The sequence below is a fragment of the Mchenga conophoros genome, linkage group LG12 (genome assembly GCF_057382185.1).
Source record: "Mchenga conophoros isolate Kocher_MC1m ecotype Shallow Benthic linkage group LG12, M_conophoros_male_GT1.1, whole genome shotgun sequence".
NCBI lineage: Eukaryota > Metazoa > Chordata > Actinopteri > Cichliformes > Cichlidae > Mchenga > Mchenga conophoros.
Genome location: NC_140537.1, coordinates 16,353,813 through 16,372,371, shown reverse-complemented (window position 1 = coordinate 16,372,371; position 18,559 = coordinate 16,353,813).

The window sequence follows — 18,559 nt, the reverse complement described above, 5'->3', positions numbered from 1 at the left end:
TGGAACACTCAGTCCGTCCCGTCTCCCATACTCTCTTACATTCCTTCAGAAACTTCTCTCTCTCTCTCTCTCTCTCTCTCTCTCTCTCCCCTCCCCTCTCTGTATCCTTCTTGCCTCTCCCCTGAACTCCCTCCCACTCTCTCCTTCAATCTTAACATTTGCCACTCTGTCTCACCCCCTTCCAGCTTTGATATATATTTTATTGTTTTTTCAAAGCCTTTTGGACCGTTCAATAAAAATTTTTATTTTTCTTAGCATTATTAGTTATGTTAGATAAATATTACTTATATATATACTTATATATATCTGTATTTGTCCACTATTTCTTTGGGATTTATGCTCGTTCTTGTTCCCTGCAAACATCGCTCCACCTGTCTCTTCCTACTTTTCTTCTTTACTCTCACTGTCTTTTTGCTCTTTCACTGGCAATAACTTACTGCCTCTGTATCCATACAGACCGTAAATCATCCATCGCCACACCTCTAAGGCACACTCAGTTTTCGAAAGCGGTCAAAATACCTCAGTGCTTGAAAGTGTACAGTGTCAAAAATGAATCCCATAGTGTTCTTTTCTTGTGAGACCATGTGTGACAGTGTAATTACTTGAACCTGTACAGCCCATATGTGTGCATGTGTGCACCAGCAGGTAAGTTAGTGAGTGGCTGTGGGGCGGATGACTCATACTGTTACCCACCTTGCTGCGCTGCTGTAGATTTAACCTGCTTCACTGCATCAGCCGATTTTGTCTTCTATCACGTACACAAAGGAAGCTCTGATTTGGTTTATTTATGTTACAGATGAGTTGAATAAATCACCAGGATGGCAGGTTATAACCCCACAGCGTAGTCTTGGCAGAATACCCATTTGATGTGCCTCAGCTCCCGTTTCGTCTTTCTGTGTCCGTCATGTTTCTCTGTTCCTGTCTGCATATCTTTCTTCTTGGTGTTTGTTTCACCTTTTCTTTCTCTTTCTTTCTTTACAGTCTAAACTCATTTGTTATTCTTAATCTTCAGCCCCAGAAACCTCAAAGACTGCTGCATCACAATTAGAAGTATCTAAACTTCTCCGTCGTTCAGGATTAATGCAGTAAAATAAAGTTTGAACTCCTTTGTTGGCTGTGAATAAAAAGTTCTATAAGTGCTCATTGCCATCTGGGCATATTTGGTGGAGATACAAAGACTTCTGTCGGTGTTGCTGATGTGCCAGATTTTTTTGAACTGACACTACGCTTTAGAGTCTGGGCGATGATATGTAATCAGCAGCCAGGAGCACAGTCAGAGATACATCTTTATACTCAATGGGTGGCAAAATAGGCATGCCTATATTTAATAGTGTGTTTGGGGCAATTGTTAAAAGCCTGTAATTTTAGTCGTGACCAATCTCGTTTCAGTGCTTCACAGCATCATTTCCCCCTTTGTATTGTTTGTTGCCTGTTGCTCCTGCTAAACATACCCAGGTTGCTGTGTATGTGCGTGTGATGATGACAAATCTGCTGCTATGATAAAATTCAGTCTGTTTTTGTATGTGTGTCCAAAGATGTAAAATGAGGAGCGGTGCTGTTAAAAATATTTATTATTTGTGTACCTCAGCACTCATGCGTGTTTGTGTCTAGCGTGCGTATAAGACTCTTTGTGTATTTACACTCACTGTCATATTAATCTTCTAGTGAGTCTCTAAAGATTGCGTTATACAGGAAAACTATTAAAAGATGTTTTGTGTTTTCAGCTAAAAGTGAAAGAAGCAGCATGATTACTCATGTGAGTTTTATGTTTTCTGGACTTTGACAAGCAGCTCGGGCTGTCAGGTTGTGAATGGGCTGCAGGAATTGATTGGATTTTTATGTCAAATTTACTCTTCTAGAACGCGCCTCCTTTTCTTGGCCTGGCCCTATCTTCCTGCTTATCTTCACTCACCCCCACAGACACAAATAAGCGCATGGATGAAGATCAATACCTCGCTGAATTTAAAGACCCTGCATAATGTTGTTGACCCAGCTGGCACAAGCAAGTGACCCTAATCAGTGGCCAGAGGAAGGACACAGCTAAGTGAAAACACATAGATGGCCATACAGAAGTTGCACCTATGCTTCCGTACATAAAACCATCCTCGTGCATGTTCGTGTAACCCCACACTAGCATTTGAGATTTGGGTTAGGGTGCAAAAACAAGGACACAGAAACACACACACAGCTGAGCTTAAAATCCAACTTCTTATGTAAGTGTGCTCGGTGCTTGCCACATACTTTTGGCAGACTGGTGGATGTAGGCAGCTGAATGTGTATCCAGCGTGAATCCGTATGGAGATAAAATAGTCGTAGTCAAGTCATGATCCTCTTGTACTCTGAACAAACATGTACAGTAGCTGCGTGATGCGTAAGTATTGTTGTATAGCTACTGTGAAGATTAGCTTTCCAAAATAATCTCTGATGTTGCCTTTTGCTGAAACATTAGTCTTAAATTTAAATTGATCAAATAAATAAAGGTGCAGAATTAGGTCAGGTCCCTTTTATTTATACTTTACAGCTTCTATGGAACTATGTTCTATCAGGAATCACTTTTCTGGTGAAATACTTAAGGTATCATTTCCTTCACTAAAATCAGTGTTCACCGTGAGAGGTCGTCATAATAGTAATCGACAGTAATAAATGAAACCCAAACCTCTTCGTCACAGGAAACTGCCCCTCTTTTGGGTTGTAAACAGGTAGCAGTAACATTGACGCTCCAGTTTAATTACTGCGAACTACTCCCCAGTGCTCCTTCTGTCTCTCTAATAGCATTTCCTCTGCTGTCTAAAATAGTTTGTGGCTATCACACTAGGCCCTCCATCATTTAAACTGTCTATTTGGGAAACATTCAACCCTCCAGAACTTGAATCACTCAGACCTGTGAAAAAAAATTTGGCATGCTGAGTTAGGTGCCTCTGCACTAACAAGCTCAATGGCCTTCGGTAATCCTCAGGCCTTGGTCTTTTCTCCTTTCTGAAGTGCTTTTCTCTCTCTTTTTTATCTCCTGTCAAGGCTGACAGCTCCACTGTGCATCAGCATGTTCACTTGGGGCCGAGCCGAAGGGCAGATAGAGATAATATTGACAGAAGTCGTAGTCCGACAAAGATAAATGATGTCACCAAGAAAGAAAGGAGTGGAGAGAAAATTGGACAAGAAATGTAAGAATTGAAGAAAGAAAGTGATGGAATTTGAGCAAGAAAAGGAGGTAAAGAGGCCAAGGTGAGGTCTGAGTGCACAAAAGTAGGGCTTGAGCTAAGGCTTTATTGATTCTGTTGGCTTTGTCTGTCACCGCCCAGGGGACACACTTGGCCTATGATGTATGGCTGCTTCATTCTCTGCTGCTGCAGCAGCAAGGGACACAAGTCAGGGACCTTGTTTTACGCTACTGGTACAGCAGAGCCAGGGCAGCCCGCCGAGCCATGTACATCACAACTCCGCTGAGAGGTGGCGTGACCCAAAGAAACAAAAGAGACTTCCACCTGCTCGTTGACCTGAAGGAACATGGCTTCCAGCTAAACTTCATTAATCTCCCACTCCCGCTGTCCGGCAAAAAATACACGAACGAGTCGTCGATAAATAAAACCCATACAGATATTTTTGTATTTCTCTCTGGTGTGAAAAAAAAAGAAACGTACAACTTCACCCATTTCAAGAGATGAAGTCAGAGTAAGTGCGCATACATACACACACAGATGGCCGCACATCAAAGCATCGATAGCTGTCTCTCTCTGCGCGAAGGCAATTTGCTCTGCCCAAGATCTTGCGCACCGGTAGCATATAAATAAGCTTGGCACCATGTGGCCGGAGAGCACAGTAACAGCCCGTCAGGTTAGATGAGGACAATAAAGTTGTCTAGTTGCACACCCAATGAGTGGCACATTTTGAGAAAGTAGTACACAGAGATACTGATGTTGTCACTCAGACACTCACGCAGGCAAATACTGGGGTTATTAGTATTGATTTAATGTGCCTTGCTTAACTCCGCTAAGCCACGATTTGATGAGACTTTAATTCATCAACATACTCTCTCTGTTGAAGGTGTCGGGCACCGAGCCGGGGCATTGTCTTCACAGACAAAAAGGGATTAACTAACTTCAGATAAAAGTTTGGGTCGAAAACACGCACAGATCTCCTCATCAGTATACATCTCGAGCTTTCAGAAATGTGCACACGAGAGAGGTTAACGGTAGGACAGGAACGCCTCTGGCGCTCAGTGAATCTTTCTTTGGAGCTTCCAGTTGCTATTTCACACTCATTTTACCTTTCAAACTACATTTGCACATAATCCAATTAAGTCGCGGGGTTAGTAAAAGAACTGTTGCTGATGATTTAAGTTTTTGATGTATGGGCACAGAGAGTTCCACGGTGCCTCTTCCCGTATGCGGTGCAGATGGATCACCGCTGAAGTCACCATCCTCCACTTGTTTTGCCCTGCAGGTGTTGTGTGCATAGTATAAATTTCACAAATAAAGCCATCCATCTCTCCCTCTGGTTAACACTTCAGACGCTAACAACAGTTAACTGCTTTGAGAAGTCTTAAGCATCCACTAATAGGGATTATATGGAGTGTAACTGGGCTATAAATTGCAGAGAGGTGCACAGTCAAATAGCGTGAACAGAATAGAAGAATACACCAAACAGTTTGCCTCTCTAAAACCCGTTTGTCTCTCAGAGAACAATTAGGTGATGCCGGGTCGAGGAGACAGTTTTATTTAGTTTATTATTTTGATAGTGCTGACATTCAATTGAGACACACTCGATGAGTGTTTCACATCAATCATGAAAATAGAGGTCTGCAAGCCAGCAGTTATTACTTTGCAAAGAGACCAAGCTCGTGAAAAATGGCCCCACATTTCAATAATATTCAAGCAGCTGTGAATCCTGGCACAGCGCTAAACAAATGCGTTAATACACCAATTAAAACAGGGGCCCGGCTGCACTAATGCACCTCTAAAAATTGTGCTGCAGTCATAATACCTGCTTGTGATTCTAGTCTTTTTTTTTTTTTTTTGCCACAAGCAGCTCATGAGCCCCGGTACCTTAAAATAAACCCACGTTCACATAACCCATTTCCCACAGCCATTTTACCCCTCCTGATCTTTCCTGATCACTTTATCCTTTTTAACATAGCTAAAAGTCACCAAGGTGTGATGACAGCAAGAGGCTGAAATGCAAAAATAAAAAATAAAAAAGCTTCTTAAAGAGAAGAAAAAAAAAGTTGGAACCAGTGCAAGCCTTGGTGTTACTGTATGCAGAGAAGTTGCTTATCAGTTTCACAAGGGGGCAATGTTGCCATTCACTTCATGAATCCAGGTCTTCTCAAGAATTAGTTTTCATTTTCCTTTTCGATGATATCACGCACGAAACAAAATTATGTTATTCCTCATGAGCAGGAGGGAAGTATTAACAACAGTTTCCCAGTTTCTCTTCTTGGTTAAAATTAGCGGAGTGCTGATACAGGGGGCAGTCCCTCCATTGTGCCCGCAGCACACTGGGTCCCTGTTAATTTCCCAGCTCAGTGGCGAGGCAGTCATTATCTGAGGATGGGCATCTACAATGGATAATTATTCTGGGAAAAGGATTTCAAACTGTGGAGAAAATACTGCTTTCAACACAGGGGCCTGAATGCTCAAAATCACTGGCTAGCATTTAGTCACTGTCATTACGTCTTTCTACCCCCCCCCCCCCCCCCCCCCCCGCCAAAAAAAAAAAAGCCCAGTAGTGATTTGGACCAGCCCCTGAAAAAATAATCCCCCCCCCCCCCCCCGCCAAAAAAAAAAAAAAAGCCCAGTAGTGATTTGGACCAACCCCTGAAAAAATAATCCCCCCCCCCTATATAATTCTATATTTATCGCTGTTTTATATCTCATTTCCAAATGAGCTTGCTGGCTGGAGAGACCAGATAATAGAGTGTGTAATTTGAGGCAGAACAGGAGAGTGGATACAAACAGAAATGCGAGCAAACCAGCGAACACAGGTGCATACACATAAAACATACACGCAAATACACTGTGAAGGCTGTGACGTGTTTTACTTACTGTTGAGCCGACATCAGTAATTACTTTCTTTTGTTTCAAAGGTAGCTTTTTCGTGGTGGTGGTGGTGGTGGGTGGGTTGTTTTAAATTGTCTCTCTCTTTTATTTAAATCCATACCAAACGCTTCCCAAAGAGTCCATTTATCTTTATTCATACACTGACTTAAAAAATGATGAATAGGTTGGCTGTCCAACTGTGATAACAATCCCCTTCTACTGCCAATCATTTTAACAAGTTAAAAGATAAATTTCTTGACATAACGTCATGTCAGTTTTATCTCTACCTTTTTATGTGCAGATCAATACTGTGGTCAATTTCTTCCCATTTGAAGCGACTTCATTACAGCAGTTCTAGGCAAAGCTAAAAGTTTAGACAGACCCCGTACTTGGTCTGTAACGCTGACCCTCCCTGAGTTTAATTTCTTCATATGCATTACAAAATTGCACAAAAACTAATTCTTTTTGCCGTGTACCTCATATCACGTGGAGGAATGAAATCCTTTAATTGATGCCCAGCAGTTCTGCGCACTAAACTCAAATAAACCCAATCATACAAGACTAAAAGAACATTATTAATGACTTGGAGCAACTTCACTCATAAACTCCCAGATACAAATACTACACAGCGTTCTCCTTCCCCTGTTGCAGTCAAGATTGACCACCCAGCAGGCAAGTGGGGAAAGAAGGAAAATTTTGAAAAATGCATTATATCCTAATAAGGTTAGCCTTGTAAGCAGATAAAGGTTAAATAGAATAAGAGGAATTCTCCCTGGATCTGGAGTAAACGGATGACAACAGTGTGCTCTGATTTGTTTCTGGAGTACTGGTTCTGTTCAGTATAATTGGCCATGCGGTCTGCAGAACACAGGTGATTTGCAGATAAGTGGATCTGCATGGGGCCTGGTTCAAGCCAATGCTCAGCCACTAACGTCAGCAGTCGCTTTCTTTCTTGTTTCAACTCATTAGACCTGAGTGCTGCACAGGGACGGAGGTGGGAACCGTCGACCCCTTTAGCACAGCGGTAGAAATCTACATGTATAATTTCTATTAATTAAAAGAAAAATACAGTCATACTTTAAAAGAAAGTTACTGTTTTTCTTAATATCGTAGCCTGTAGGTGTGGGTGTTGTGAGGGTGAGATGTGAGACGAGACAGCGACCGAGAATAAGCATCATAATAAATCTTTGGCTCTGTCTAAAAAGCTAAACCTAGACACTGTCGCTTGAATACACCAGGTAGATGCTTGGATTTTTCACGCTCTCACCTCCTTGCAGTGTCAGTCCCTTTCTCAGAGATGTATCATTATTCATGTGTCAGTGGATTACATGTCCCAGTTGGCTGAAGATTAAAGCAAAGGTATGCAAAAAGGACAATTTCAGCCAACATCTTTTTGCGTTCTTATTATGCTTCAGTCAGTTATACCCTTACCTTTGCTGTGCTTTATATTAAAATGTACCAGCACTTCTAAAGGCTGTTTAGTCACTTAAATGAATCACTTAGATCAGAAGGCCAACAGTGAGTATGGAAGGTTTTTAAATGTCGTGGCCTTGGATGATGTCGGCTGCATTATACGAGCTGTGAAAGTGCTCGGATGTTAGACAGAAGGAATCTTGCCGTCATCTAACCAGAAATCTCCCTTAGAGATCATAGCACAAGATAACCACTACAGTTCTTCTGTTGACAGGAAGCATTTGGAAGCACCATTTCTATGAGAATAAATCATCAGCTGTGCATTTGTCCATTATTGTCTTATTGTCTTTCCCATTAACTGTAAGCATCTCTTTCAGTGTACTTGACCTCCTCAATGAATCGCCCCTCCTCTTACTTTTTCCATGAAATGTTTAGCCTCTTCCTCTCTGTCCAGCTCTGTGATGCTGCATATTCCCTTTCCATCTTAAAGAGTCTCCAGTGGTGCCTTTGTAAAAGTCATCATGCCAATGATCTATGCCACTTCTATATCTTTCCTTTCATTTTGAAAAACTGCAAGCAATTAGCCTGACTTTGATCAATAGTTAAATATTATTTCTACAGAAAAGAAATGACAGCTTGCCCCTTCTGGTAGGGTGCAGAGGGGAGTGACTAAGTTCCTGGGAAAGCAGATTAGATTATCTTCAGACTAGCGGCTTCCCACTGTTTCTAGTCTTTGTGCTAAGATGAAATTTAGTTGCAATTTACCAACTGACATTTTCTTTTTGAGAATTCAAACTAGTGGCTAGATAATACTAGATGGCATGTGTTGGTTTGTGAACCTTTAAAGTGATGACAGACTGAGTTTTATTTTAGCCACAGACCAGAACCATGCTACACATTTTCTCCCACATCTCAGTCCCATTTTGCTAAGCTAAAACGTTAAACTGTGTCTTTAACAATTACAATTCATTTTTAAAAATGTTGTTATGTAATGTTTTATTTTTAATGTTATTGCTGGTTAACAGCATTGCCTCACAGCGTGCCCTGGGTTTAAATCCAAGCTGGGGCTTTTCTGTGTGAAATTTGCATGTTCTAGCCATGCGCTCCAGGTACTCCGGCTTCCTCCTGACTTTGCATGGGATTAGGATAACTGGAGACTATAAATTGGCTGTAGATGTGAATGTGAGCGCGGCCAGTCGTCAGGGTCTCTGTGTTAGCCCTGTAACAGACTGGCGAACTGTCCAGGGTGTGCCCTGTCTCTTGCCCTAAGACAGTTGGGATGGGCTCCATCCACCTCCTCCCAAGAACCCTGACTTGGATAAGAGAAACAAAATCAGTGGGTGGATGGTTTTTTTTTATTTGAAATTAAAGGCACAATTGAAGCCAAGCTGTTTTAGCTCTATATTCAGAATTTCGGTTGTAGCTGCAATGTGTTGACTTCTTTACGTAACTGGGCCATATCAGAATTCACCAAGAAACTGCTGCACTGGGAGAAAGGTAGTCAAGAAAACTGACTTGATGGGGAAAAAAAGGAAGAAAAAAAAACACACACAACCACCCCAACCACTCAGACATATAACCACACCACACACATCCACCGTCTCATCACTATTGCAAGGACATCACCTCCTCCCCCACCATACCTTTTATTTTTCCTCTGCTTCTCTCACTATTTCTCAGTGTCCACATCTCTTCCTTCATCTTTTCTCCGCACCCCCCCTTCTCTCTTATATTCTCCCGTGTTCCATCTCCATCGCGGGCCAGCCTGATGTGGTGTTGTAAGAGGAGCTGTTTTGACCTGACATTGGGTTTGTTCAGCACGTCCATCCACTGCTGCTGGAGGCCCTGTGGGGTCCTCTGCGGTCGGGGCTTGTTGCTCATGTAGTGCAGTTCTCCAGCCAATGCACTCACTCAGAATACAAACCTGGAACTCACCTCTGAAGAAGGAAGACAGGGACAGGGGTAACAGCTGTGGATCAACACTGCTTCTCTTTCCCTCCATTTGCATCGGCCTGCTTCATTTTTTCTCTCTCACACAACCCCCTTTCTCTGTTCACCTCTCTCTATGCCTCGATGCATACGTACAGTACACAGACTCGAGTAGTACAACAGCCCTGGGCGAAAACCTAACATACAAGCTTCAGCTCAGCCTTGTTTGAGGCTACACACACACACACACACACACACACACACACACACACACACACACACACACACACACACACACACACTCGCAATATCAAACCGAGATTCCCAGAGCTGTTCTCTGCAGTTGCATTGAGCTCTGTATAACGTTCACCTTTACTCTGACTTTGCTTCCACTTAATAAATCTCTGTCCACACATTCACTGTAGCTTTTGATCAGAAGTGATCTCCCTTATGCATTTTGTTATCTGGATTATAAATCAGACATTAAGACGTTTCAGATTTTAGAATCCTTTCTACTTTCTCCCATTTATTCAAATTGAATTATCAGATGATGAAAACATAATTGGTTGAGTGTCTAATCTGATAGCTTCTAATTCTTGCATTATCCATCTGATTTTCATCAATACCACTGACATGCAGTTGGGTCATTTAGTCATGATGACCAATCTCTTTCATAATATCTACTTCAATCCCTCAGGTGCCCACAGTAGTATCCCCCCTTGCTGTGGTTGTGCAACACAGTAAATATTTATTATTGATTAAGATTATTTGCAGTTGGTAATGATAGAACTGTTAACACCAAGAAATAAATAAGACCACCGCCACATTTGCAGCAGGTTTGCTGGAGCAGCGAAATACACGGTTTTACAGTAATTGATGAAGCACCAGTGTACAGTATTTCATATGCTGAGCAATTTTCTAATTGGCCGAGGGGTAGCAGGTTGTTGTGCAGCCCTGCAGCATCATCACTGAGGGGAAACGTTTGCTCATCAGGGAGAAAGAAAAAAGGGAAGAATGCAGTGAATTATGACTCTGTTTAAGATGTAGAATGAACAGAGTTTTTCAATGTTTAATGATAAAAAACTGAATGGCTGTATGCTCTGTATTCTTTGCTTTGCAGCAGAGATGTTTTCCTTTCATTTTCCTGCTGAAGAATGTGCAGTTTAAATATGAAAGAGTGGTCCCAAGTTTGGAAGACATTTGGGTGAGGTTATGCAGTGTGTGCACATGCACAGCTCCTATATGTTCGCCTCAGTGCTAAGGTATGCATTGAATATTTTTACATAATGCTTTTTCTTTTTGCAATAGCATCCTCTGTCAGATGTTTGTATGAAGTTATTGTCAACTGGAACCAAAACACATGAAAATCACATAGAAAATAAAAAATGTATTCATAATAGAGTTGTTGACTAGCAATATCTTTTCCAGCAAGCATTTAGCAAAAGCTATAATCATGTTGTTTTTTATTTTTTTTGTAACAAAAACAAAACCTTTTTTTTTTTTTTATCAGCAAAAATGTATCTTGGAGGGTCATCCTCTTTAAATTCAAATTCAGTAGTGAGGAAAAACCAGATCTTTTTTTAAAGCTCCTGTAATCCAAAAATCCACCCATTCCATTTTAAATCACCACAGACAGCAGGAATAATGAATCTCTCACTATGTGTGCATCATAAACATGTAAACACATTGGACTGGGAGGTGCAAGAGTAATGAGGAGCACCCTAAACAGTCTGTCATCATCTATGCCTTTTGAGTGGGTCCTTTACCCAGGCTCCTGCAAAGTATATTGGTAGCATTATAGCATAGCGCTTCTTAATTTATCAATAAAAGAACCAATGTGTCACTCCAGCAAACACACAGCCAGCTCTTGCATTCAAGATAACCAGACCTGTCATGTGAATTTTATACTCTGTCTCCTCGCTCTGTTTGTGCAGTCCCTCTTTCTCGCTTTCTTGCCTTTCATTTTTTCCCCCTTCCTTTGGAAATTCAGATGAAAGCTCATCCCGACGCCACAACGGCTTTTCACGGGCACGAGTCCACCGTAATATTCTGATTTCATTATAGTTTATTACAGATGAATTATTCCCAATAAGCTATTTTAATATGGTGCACCTCTGTTGCACCTATTCCTGTTCTCTCCCCATAATACCACTAGCAGGACTCGTGCCATCCACCATATGTTGTTGGATGCTACCTGTAGCAGGTGTTGATACAAACTCTTCTTCTACAGTAGTTTCCACCCCTGCTCCTCCGCAGCCCCCTCTGTCTCTGTTTCTTCTTTGCAGAAATATTACAAAATTTAACCTCTGATCCAATTGCCAGCATTCTTCTGAGAATGACAAACAGTATTAAAATACATTAAAACGCAGAGTTGACAGACAAATCCAAGGAGGGCAAACAACAGCTAACAGTGGTGAAAGGCAATATAATCCCTATGTGCTGAACTCCAAACAACACTCTGTACTGTGTGTGTCTGTGTATGTGCCCCATGCAGGATGGCTGTGGCTGTGCAATAAAGACCAGACTACAGCTGTGAGAGAGAGGAAGAGAGAGAGAGACAGAGATCCCGTCACCAAATCCAATAAGATGAGTAGAATTTCATAACAGATGTTCAGCTTGGATATGACGGCTCCATCAATAACCACCCCACATGTGAGAGGCAGAGGGGTGAGCATGACGCAGTCAAAGTCACACAGCCATGGCAGAATCTATATCGGATTGTTTCACAGTTCCACTGGCTCGAGTCCTCTCCCCGCTTCGTTCTCGCCAGCGCTTCTTTGTTCTTGCTGATGCCTCTCTTTCATTCCCGCTGCCTCTCTTCCTTTCACCTTCACTTTTTTTTTTTTGTATGTGTGTATGTGTCTTGACAATAGAAATGTCCAGTCTTTCTTCAATGGAGCACGGAATTACATCTCAAGTGGTCTGGTTCAATACTGCTGTCCACTCTTGTCGCAGAGCAAGTAAGATGTTAGCTAAAAAAAATGTTGCCTTAGTTTTGATTTCCATTACAGTCTCTCTCTGTGTCTTAGACTTTCACTCCTTTCAACTGAAATTATGTTCATTTGACAAGCATCTTGTGAGAAGTTTAATTACTAAGGTTGGAGTGTGGGAACTTTCCACGAAAATGCAGGTGTGTTACATTTAAACAATTCTGACTGAAATGTATCAACAGATCTGGAGTCTGTAGTGACAATCTTCGATTTGCACATGAGAAGCAATCAAGAAGAAATCTCTGACCTTCAAAGATAGCAGTTCCTTAAGTGACCACTTGAAGCGGCTCCAATGGTAAATCATTCCTCACAGATCCAATGTTGCAATAACAAATGTTTTTACCGAAAAATAGAAGTTTCAGTATTTAAAGCTATTTTCCTTTTGCATGATGAATGTATTTTCAGCATCCCATTTCTTGTTCTGTGAGTTGCAGATCAAACTTCATTCATATCATCGCTTCCAGGCTTCACTAGGAGTATGAGCTGATGACCCCTGCCATCTCTAACCCCATGTAAACATATAGGAAAAATTTATTTAAGAAAAAGTGTCTTTTGTGTTAACCAGCAATGATTAGCTGAGTAGATACAAGGAAGAGAGCACCCATAAATGTGGAACAGGCTACTCCTGAGACTAGGAGTGGAGGCTTTGTCTGTAAAAAGGTTCAAGGAAAGTTTCTGATGCGCCAGATAAAGAAAGTTCAGAGGAAGGATCACAGTCTCCAGGAGCGATTGGCCAGTCCACCAAAAGGTTCAAACAGACATATAACCAACCATTCACACTCACATCCACAATTTAGAATTATGAATTTTCCTAACATACATTTCGTTGCACTGTTGGAGGAAACCTGGAGAAAAATGTGAGACTCTGTAGAACATAGAAAGGCATGAGGCCCAAGGCCATGGGAAGGAAGGCTGCTGTGGGAGCAGCACCACCCCGAAGACTCGTAAAGAACCTGCGTGACCCTTAAATCATGGAAAATAAATAAATAACAAGGTATTGCTGAGAATTGGATACTTGAGTCCAGTTGTGTGCCTGGCCATAGCATCGTCACCACACTTGCAAACATTCATGCAACTCCACAAAAAATGCAAGTCAATTTTGAATTTCTTAATGAATCCTTGAAAAATAGCAAAACCCAGCAGATTGTATGGCTAACAAGACAGCAGAAGGATAACTGCTTTTAAGCTAACTGGGTACTAATGGCATGATAAAAAGTTTAAAAACAGTATAAGCAGTTCAGTTCATTCTTCCACTGAACAGACGTCATGTATTACCATTAGCTTGTTACTAATTGTTAGTTGATGAGTCTTTTGCTTTGCCTGTGAATATATATTTGACCATCAAGATATTTTCTACAAGTGGTTTTCATAACAGTCTGAACTGTGTTTTGTGGAAACTGGCATGGTTATTGTCAGATGATCATTGGTTTTGCCAAGGATTAACAGTGTACGTCTGCTAGACGAGAAGGTTTGAATCTAAAACCTTCTTGAAACTCTTTAAACCATTTTATTATTATTTGTTAATGATAAAAAAAAATCTGAAGGATTTCAGCTTTTCTTCTTTTAAAGCAAACTTCATTTTGTGATAGGGAATTCACAGGCCTTCTGGACTGCTAACATGGCTATGACAGCGCTTTGACCTTCAAACACTTCACAAACTGAAGAGATACTAAATGTCATTATGTTGTCATTTCATCGTTATTGACCTCCAACACATTTTATTAGATTTGATGTGAATATTTCTTTGAATTTATTCACTTTTTAGACTGGTTGTGTAATGTAAAAAAAAGTTAGATCACAGAATTCTATTGTTCATATTAATATTTATATATAAATTGTGTATAAATTATATTTAATAACATATAATGTTATTTACTATGCCCCTCTAATAGACTGGTTGCTGTAATGTCGCATGGTCAGATGAGTTCTTATTTCTACTCTGACATCCAGAAGGTAGAGCCAAGATAAGTAGTGCAGTCTGATGGCAGTGGTATAACAATGATGAGCATGTTTTCTTGTCACGCTTTAGTACCATTTAGTCACCACACTCCCTGCCTGAGTAATGTTACTAGCCATGTCCATCCCTTTGCACATATTCAACTCTGTATATTTTATATATTTTATTATTATTATTATTATTATTATTATTATTATTATTATTATTATTAATTTATTTTTTTAATTTTTTTTTTAACTATTTAATTTGTAAAAATGTGCATACACACACACACACACACACACACACACACACACACACGTAGGAAAATATTTAGTATACACATCCAGAAATGCATACACTATTATATATTGTACATATATTTATTAGTTTCAGGTTGGCCATTCTTGTATTTTGCTCGTTTGTGTTGTTGTGTTTGCACATCTCTGTTGCTTGTGGGGCTCGCACACAAGAATTTCACTCGCATGTGCTGTGCCAGTGTGCCTGCACATGTGATGTGACAATAAAAGTGATTTGATTTGATTTGATTTGATTTATGAGCACTGTGTACCCATCTGCTGGGTATCAGGATAATGCGCCATGTCCCGAAGTTTAAATCATCTCAAAGTGGTTTCTTGAACATGACGGTGAGTTCACTGTACTCAGATGGCCTCTAGAGTCACCAAATCTCAATCCAGTAGAGCAGGATGTGAGATTTTCATCATAGATATGCAGCAACCGTGTGATGCTGTCGTGTCAATATGGACCACAATCTCCGAGGAATGTTTCCAGCAATTTGTTTAATCCATGCCACGAAGAATTAAGACAGCTCTAAAGGTAAAAAGGGTCCAATGTGGTGCTAGCAAGATATAATTACTGCAGGTGGTGGGATATAAAAACTGCCTGATGATTGGCAAGGCTTGCTTCTAGATGGACTTTGGAAATTGAGTTATTTCTGTTATTGTTTTCACATCCATCATTTGAAGTTTCCCTTTCCTGTTTTACCTAAGTTGAAAAGTCTTCTTCACAGTGGGTGAGCACTGTGGCGCGTCACACTGGTGCTGCATCTGTTTCTCTCTAACCACTTTAATGCTTTACAACGATCATTAATGTTGTACTGTGCTATTTGATCAGCCATAATGGACTTATCACATTATAGTAAAATATTAACACCTTCAGTAGAACAAATGAAATCACAAAGCAAAATAATTTGGCTTCCTGCTTATGACAAAAACATCTTTTTCCCCTTCTTTTTTTCTGTTCTTTTGTCTTTTTGCTGGCATTAAAGTGATATTTAATCTTACAAGAATATACTGTATACCACACACATCAATGAGAGCACCCCATTACACTGAATTTATTTGTCTGCTGCTCTTTCTTTTCTCATTTTCTCGCTGTGATTTATGTTATTATAGTCACAGTACAATACAGTGCTAGGAATACATGCTGGGGCCGGGATTTTTCTGCTCAGGCATCAAAAGAACTAGCGTTCTCAGCTTGTATCGCGTTGGTTTTGAGAGTCATTAGTGCATGCCAAACATATTTATCAAAAATCAGCACAAGCAGCGTGCGTAGCAAACTTCATAAACAGGGGTTTATATCAAACATCCAGTTCTGTCAAGTGTGAAAGTGATATATTTTAAGAACAGCTCTATCTATTATCAAAATATTTTACTGGCACATCTTTTTTTCTCTCCCAGCTGTCAGCAGGAAACCAGTCCTCTGCAATGATGACATAACCCACATTAACAACTTCTTACTAACGTTTACATCAGAGCCTGTGGTAATTTTGGAACAAAGAACGTAAGACGCACTGTGAACTCCATAGGAGCAGGTGTCATACATATTTCTCAGAGAAAACTCACCGGATCCTTTGCTCACACAGGGCATTAAAGGGCTAAATTTCATCAGCTACAAACTGCTGAAGAGAAGAGAAGAGAAGAGAAGAGAAGAGAAGAGAAGGAGGGCCCTCACAAAAACAGGTGGATGAGCGCAGAAAGGGATGATGGGACAGCAATGGGAGCCATCTCTGATTGGAGAATTCCTAGCCTCGGTAAACCTTTCTTCTCTCTCTGCCATGTGCAGAGTGTTGATAAGAGACATCATCCCAGTGACTCATTAATCAACTGTGAAATGTACAGCTACCTGCCGCTTTCTTATTCCCGTGCCCCCAAAACCTCTCCACTACCTGCCTCCTCTGCTTCTCCTCTTCCAGTCTTCTGTGGAAAGAAGAAACAAGCTGGACTCCACAAGGATCCCCTATAGGAAAAAAAAGAGAATATTGCTCTTCTAGCAAATTTCCTGCTTCAAGATTTTTCCCGTTCCCTGTCATAGCCGCATGCACAAAGCCCTGTTTACACGTGTATTTGAACACAGAGACAAGCGTTACCACACATTCAGTGTTTAAACACAGGAATGCAAGGATACGAGAGAAAAGAAGCACTTTAAAGTTAGTTTAAAGAGCACTTCGTTCTACCCTATCACAGCAGCTTAAATTACGCACATCCAGAAGATAACTCTATCATTTGCCTTTACATCCAGCATCCAGTCCCAGTTGCCACAGTTCACTTTCCCCCCTACAAAAGCACTTTATTCTGCCTCTTTTCAAACTGTCCCACTGCTGCACTTCTACGCCGGTAATATCTCCGAAAATTGTGCAGTGTGATTTGTAGACCTCTTGCATATACATTCTCTTAAGCTGTGTAAGAACTGCTGATCAGCTGTCTTTTTCACCCCAAACTCAGACCCTCTACAGGGAGGGGGTGAATATAAAGGGAGGGGAGATTTGAATTTTTATGACTATATTTGCATTTTTGACATGTCAAAACCTTTAATTTATCTGCCTGTTTTGATTGCCTATATGGGACGCTGACAGTATAATCACTCACAGTGCCTCATCAATTTTTCTGAAAAGTAAGCAACAAACTGACCAAATGCACACTTGATTAATAGACTGGGTGGGATGGACAATATTGTTCTTGGGACAGCTACCCAAAAGGGAAGTGTGGAGAGATTTAAGCTGTAAATCTTTTGATTGTGAACATTCTAAAATAAACGCAGCAGGGCAGAAGTTTACATGCAAATTGCATTAATGAAACAGGATATACTCCGAACAGGTAAATGCTTTCATTTACTTCTGCGGCATCCTGCAGAGACATGAAGAGCTTTGTTTCCTTCTGCACAGGGAAGAAAAAACTGAAAGAAAAAAATGTAAGTTGTCACATTGGTGGAACATGAAATGCCACTCAGTGATTTCTATAACGCCTAAACATTGCTATCATCCAAGTACAAACTGTTTGCATTTTACCTTCTTCAAGTATGAATCCTGCCTTAGACTCCACTGAGCTCTGAATTATTCAGGAGCAAAGCGAAACAGGGGTAAGTGGCTGCAAAAGGAGGAACCAAGTGTCAAACTAGACCCACACGCCTCGTCACAAAGACCTCGAATGCTGCATGCTATATTTAGAGATAATTCAATCTGAAAAAGTAAGCATATAAAAATAATAAGGTTATCTTGATATAAAAAGGACTCAGGTTTGTTGAGGAGAGCACTGGGTTGTGTCCATGAGTGGGTCTGGACTAAAATATATTATGCCTATATTGTATTATGGACTACTGAGGCTGTTCTTGCTGGAGAATTGGCAGCTCCGCTTCATCTTTGATGGATTTTACCCTCCAAAATTGTGTAATATTGATGTAGGATGAGAAACTCTTGTATTGTTTTTAGAATCTCGCAAACTGAGCCTGATATTTTCACTTGATTTTGCAGATATGTTTTAAATAGATGATCAGATAGATTTGTTTAGACCTAACTACTTTGTCCACATGGCAGCATACAGTTAGGTTCCTAATCTCATGGGTAAAGGTGCAACGTTTGTAGTTTTTTTTTTCTGTGCACCACCACAGCGGATTTTAAATCACACATTAAATATGCAATTGAAGTGCAGACTTACAGCTTTAATTCAAGGGTTTTAAAACAAATTTTGTTTAGCAATCAATGCCTCTAAAAAATGGAGCTTGAGTTTATACTCAATAACTAGACTATTGACTGACAAGTAGTTTCAGGGCCATGTGTAGATAGTTTGCTTATTATTTCATGAGAGGTGAAGCAGGCAGAATATCTGAAGTTGAGTGTTGAATTTGTATTTTGTAGTTTTTCACTGTAATTTTAAATTTTAAAGAGAGATGTCAGTGTAAGTGAGGGATCTATCAGAGTGATAGCGAAAACTTTAAGAGTGGCCAAATCAAGAATCTGG